This window comes from Pinus tabuliformis, chromosome 8 (assembly GCF_031772625.1).
Source record: "Pinus tabuliformis cultivar Carrire ecotype Pingquan chromosome 8, CPIR1, whole genome shotgun sequence".
Lineage (NCBI taxonomy): Eukaryota > Viridiplantae > Streptophyta > Pinopsida > Pinales > Pinaceae > Pinus > Pinus tabuliformis.
In genome coordinates, this window is record NC_142294.1 from 54,339,355 (window position 1) to 54,345,414 (window position 6,060).

The 6,060-nt window shown below is 33.5% G+C and overlaps 1 long non-coding RNA gene across 2 annotated transcripts; it reads left to right on the top strand.

Annotated features, from left to right (window-relative positions):
* The first annotated feature begins 240 nt into the window (after window positions 1-240).
* LOC149234115 (uncharacterized) lies at window positions 241-1,277 on the top strand. Of its 2 annotated transcripts, none has more exons than XR_016268207.1 (4): window positions 241-431; window positions 534-605; window positions 734-802; window positions 910-1,277. It is a non-coding gene; the product is annotated as an uncharacterized LOC149234115 (long non-coding RNA). The 2 variants fall into 2 exon arrangements; XR_016268208.1 differs by having other exon boundaries at window positions 243-431; window positions 538-605.
* Window positions 1,278-6,060: the final 4,783 nt, after the last annotated feature.

Below are 6,060 nucleotides of genomic sequence, written 5' to 3' on the forward strand. Positions count from 1 at the left end.
GGATTATGTTCATGTAACACCCTTATCTCTAAAACACATCGTTATAAATAATATAAAAAAATTCTATAAAAATCCTAAACTATCACTACCCTACCGCAATACAATGGTACTTGGAATTTACATATTCAAACTCCGTGTAATTTGTATTAACATTGCTTAACTATGGTAAACATATGGTCAGTAAATATTTACTAACTCTGACCCGATGGCATTGACACCTTTGATTGATGCGAGCGATTCTCCGTATCTCACATCATGGATTATGTTGGCTTTCCTTTGCTCGTTCGAACGGCCCTTGGTTGGATGGCTGCTAGCTGCCAGAGCTCACCCTAACCGCCTGCCATCTGTGGTCTGGTGCACAACACGGTGTTGGCGATGGAGTCGAGGCTGTGTCATGTCCCGAGCGTAAACGCTCTCCCTCCGGCATTCAGGTGTTTCCCTTGTTCATTTGCTGGGCATTGCTCTTGAGGTTGTGTTCTGGTTCCTTCTGTGACTTTCCTCTGCAACTCATCGCAATCTATCTATTCTGTAAGGAAGAAGGTTCACCATACATACCTACCTATGGACAAGCTTGTATTGAAGTTGTATGCTGCCACCCAAATCAAGTAAGACCTGGTTAACAGTTTGAAAACCCAGTTTGAATTTGGTTCATGGTCTCTACATTCAATCCTGATTACACTGGTTATTTAGTCCTATTATGGTGTTCTGCTAATGATTTTTTTGATTCCTGCAGGTGTTGCCTCTACATAATGTTTGGAGTCTCTGTTGCTAATATGCTCTTGCTTCACCTTCGCGGTCCTAGGTAAGTACTGAGGGTTTTGCATGCATTAATGGTGCAGGTCTTATTTACATAGTTTTTTGGTAGTTAGATGACTGTAAAAGGGTATTAACCCTGAGACTTTGGTGTAGGGTTCGTCCAAATGGAAAATGGGTGCGGCATCCAGACCTACCCACAGTCATGCGCCAACCAGGACAAGGCCTCCGGGTATGCGGGTTTTGTTTTCCCTGATAGTTGCTGGCCCCTCTTACCTCGAATGAGGGTTTGCTCTGAACAAGTTTTCCAATTTTGGTTTATGATTAAATAAAGCACTGTGCTATACACAGCCTATGTGGTCTGAATGGTGATGGCCCCCTGCTCCTGGTATTACATGGCAAATAAATGTAATTTAATCCCTCGATTCTGTTTTGTAAATATTTTAAGCGAGTCATTGTCATTAACAGTTTCATAAAGTGTTTTCTACTAATACAATAGAGAATTCTATTATGCTTTTATTCAAGTTCGTTTTTATTGTTGAGTTGCTCTCTAAAATTTGTTTGCAAATTGGTGAATCTTTAGTTTATGTTGTCCTCAAAACGTTGTTCCAAGGCGTCCTCTTAGGTTGCCCTCAGAACAAATCGGAGGACCGAAACTACTAGAACAATGTTATATATATTTTTTTTACAAGGGAACCTTGTTTCCCCAGGTCTCCCATTTCTGTATAAAGCACTATGTTTTTCTCTTAAATCGCTTATCACGTTGGGACAAATTATGGTAATGAATTTCCACTTTCTATTATGATTCCTTGCAAGAGGACCATCAATTAAATCCCGAAATTATAACTATTGTAAATGCACACATACCTTTTGCATGGGTATTTGTTAACGCAATCCGTTCCTATGGTTTTGTTATACTAGGTTATCTACCAAGGTTATAATTGCAGTGACATAAACAAGTTTGGTCAGTTCCTCGCTATATCACACAAATCTGAATGTACATTCGTGTATTCTTTCTTCCATAACATAAGCATGATACCCACCTCGATTCGTTTAGTTTTGCACTTTTTTTAGCGATGCTTGGCTAACTCTGGGCATTTTGTTATAGGTTCAAATTTGTTTTTCTCCTTTTTCTGAATAATTCTATGCTCAGGTTGGTGACATAGTTTTACCCAGTTTGCTAATTTTGGCATACATATTTAATGCATTCAGGTTTAAGATATAGATCTTGTGCATTCGTTTTAGTTGTACTATAACATGAGTGTTTCCAACAGTTTGTTATTTGCACATTTTCTACAATTAACTTGTATCTAATTTAGCGTTCATTTAAATTATATTTACCCCTAAATCTTAGCACTACTTTGTCAATCTATTAAAAAAATAGTATAAGTCCAATTCCAAAATACATATATCCTAATATTTACACATTAGGTAAACAAAATGCACTTATCCAGATTGTACTTATCTGCCATGGCGAGACCAATCTGTAATCAATGAACCTTTTTCCACCCTTCCTATGATGCCAAAATAGATATATCCTAATCTTTACACATTATTTAAACAAAATGCACTTATCCAAATTGTACTTATCTACCATGGTGAGACCAATCTGTAATCAATGAACCTTTTTCCACCTTTCCTATGAGAACCCGACAATCACGTCCAGAGTTCTCCCCCAAGCTCCTCTTTCACCCAACCAATCAGTTACTCACATGTAGCAATTTCGGCTACTTGGCCTCAAGACTCGAGGTCCAGCCAGCAATCACTCTTACAATTTCTGCTACTTGGCCTCAAGACTCGAGGTCCAGCCAGCAATCACTCTTACTTCCTCCAGGGAAGTCTTTTAGTGTTCAAACTTATTCCCACTGAATCACTGATAACTGCTGGGTGAAAAAGAGTTACTAAAGTTCATCAATGATTCTTTTAGAATTCCCATAGAATACCATATTTGTTATAATTATTTATTTATTTAATAAAACTATTATTATTAATGAATCTAGTTAATGTCCACTTCCAAAAGTAAAAACTAGAGTTCATTTCCTTACTGTAAAGTAAAAACATTCAAGTAAAATTAACTTGAAGTATTGGGATGTCACAGTTCAGATATATTGCAATCCATCAATTTGTTGCATGTTGATTTCCTTTACGAATATAAGTTTTTTTACAATGCTTAATGTAAGGAACATAACTTTTTTTGTTTATATATAACTTTAAGTTTTTTTTACAAGGTAAGGAATATAATTTTTTGGGATTATGTTCAGATATATTGCAATCTAGCAATTTGTTGCATGTTGATTTCCTTTACAAATATATGTTTTTCTACAATATCTAATGTAAGGAATATAGCTTTTTTTTTGGTTTATATATAATTTTAAGACATGTTTATTCTTGGATAAGAAGAGTGAAGTCTTATAGTAGAATTAGTTATATATATATATATATATATATATATATATATATATATATATATTTTATTGAAAATCTTAAATATTTAAAGTTTTAATTTTACTGGTATAGTAGTTTTAATATTTCTGAATATCTAAAGTTTTAGGTTATAACTTATTTTTTAAGTTTCTAATATCAATTAACAATTAATTGTCTTAATATCAAGATAACCTTTTATTTTCCATCTGTTGCAGAATATATTATTTAATATCCACTAACATCTACCCCTAACGTATTCTAGGTTAGATCAAGAACTAAATTACATGGCTAGATGAGGAAGGAAACATGACTATCGTTGGAAGAGCCATACTAATGTTATTTGAAGTGTAAGCCATTCAAACAACTTTGTATTAAAAAATTGGATTGATTAAACAAAATTTTACTTATCTTTACTCTCTACCTATGTTATGATCCTATCGCTTTAAAAATGACAAACCAATAATTATAGTTGGGAAACCTCCTTTTACAAATAATACAATGATTAAGACAATATTTGATGATCCTAAGACTAGGTTTCTTGTGTACCTCTATATATATATATATATATATATATATATATCTATATCTATCTATATATATATATATATATATATATATATATATATATATATATATATCTATATATATATATATATATATATATATATATATATGAGACAAATGATGCAATTATAATAAAATTGGACCATGAGGGTTTTTAGCCTACATAACAATAAAACATTAGAAATGTAATCACTCAATATCTAGGGCTTAATAACGGGTTTTTGTGTTTACATGACACTTATATAGGGCTTAACATGCCCCTCCCCTTCAAAGAAGTGTTGTCCTCAACACATGACTATATGAGTGTTTCTTCATGAAACAATCATCTTCCCAAGTTGCTTCTTCTACTTGTAGGTTCTTCCATTTGATGAGGTACTCAGTGATTGCTCGATTTCTCGGCTACTTAGTCCCTATTTCCAAAATTGTTTCTGCTTCTAATATTATTTTCCCTTCTTCCTTAATCTCTAGTAGAAGAGTTCCAAATGGGATCTTGTCACCTATAACCTTGTTTATGCAAGAAACATGGGAGACTAGGTGTACATCTGAACATGCAAGCAACTCCAATTTGTAGGCCACACTTTCAATCCTCTATAACACCTTATAGGGGTCGTAATACCTTGGAGCTAACCTATTTTCCTTCTTTTGTTGCTTTAGGGGCATCATTTTATATGGTTGTACTTTCACAGACACACAATTTCTCACTTCAAATTCCATTTCACGCTGATTTACTTGTTTTTTCATCCTATTTTGTGTTATAGTCAAGTTGTCCTCCAATAGCTTGAGAACCTCTTGTTGGTGTTGGATGCGATCCCCTACTGCTTCAGTTTTTATTGTCTCTTTCAAGGGTGATGTGATGGATGGAGGATGATATCCATAAAGTGTCATAAATGGTGACATTTTTTTATGAAGTATGGAAAGATGTGTTGCACCACCATTCTACCAAGGGAAACCATTTGACCCATTTTATCTATTTATCAAATGAAAATAAACATAGATATCCTTCTGAACATTTATTCACAATATCAGTTTGCTTATCAGATTGAGAATGGTAAGATGAGTTGTGAGCCAATTGAGTACCCAAACAAGAAAATAATTCAGTCCAAAAAATTTAGTAAAAAATGGATCTTTATCACTTACAATAATCTTTGGTATTCCATATATATTTTTGACTATTTCCCAAATTCTTCAACCATAATCGTTGCTTTAAGAGGATGATAAAGAGAGGAAAAGTGGGCATACTTTCTCATTTGATCTACCACTAGCATAATGAAATTGTTTCCTTTAGATTTGGGTGAACCTATAATAAAATCCATCGAAACTTCTTCCCAATGCTGACATGCTATGACTAATGGTTGAAAGAGCCCTAGTGTCTTGATAGCCTCTCCTTTATTTTGTTGGCATACCACACATTTCGACATAATTTTTGCACATCTACTTTAAGATCTTTCGCAAAAACATATTTCTTAATCCTATGGTATGTCTTTAAGAACCCTAAATGTCTTTGTACAGGATAATTGTGTAATTCCAATATGACCTTTTGTTTGAGTTGAGAATTCTTACATAAGTATAAGGATCTAGATACCATAACAAATCCTTTTTCCATGTAAAATTTTGTATTACATCAAGGTCTTCCTGTAGTTGTTGAATGATTTTACATATCTTCTCATCCTACTATCATTCTATCATTGTTTCTTCCACCCAATCAAAATATGGAATGGAAATAGCACATAGTAAACCATTCGTGTCTTCCTCTTTCGTTGAGAGTGCATCTTCCACAATATTTTGTTTTCCCTTTTTGTAAGTAATTTCAAAGTCATAACTATGCAACTAGACCTTGGTGTCCCTTTTTTAGCAATTTTTTCATGCTATTAAAGCTTATCACTTTACTAGGATTCCCTTGGATATTTCTAATGTCAATTTCCTTTCTTTGTAAGAAAATATTCAAAAAAATCTTGGAAATTAAGAACCACTATTCTCGATGACTGCAACCATTAGATCCCTAATACAACATCCACACCACCCATTTAGATTGCAATCATGGGACTAACCAATAAATACTCCCCCATATTCAAAGTAATCTTATTTCATTTCCCTTAACATTTTATGGTACGTCCATCTACAATCATCACTTGAAATTGTGGTGCTCGATATATAAAGAAATTAAAAGGTTTTGCCAATATATAACTGATGAAATTATGGATACTAGTTGAATCAATCAATATTGTTACCTGTTTCTTTTTTATATATCCTTCTATATAAAGAGTTTACGAAGTAATGATGCAAGCCAATGCATGACAAGAGATTGTTGGAGTAGTTTCT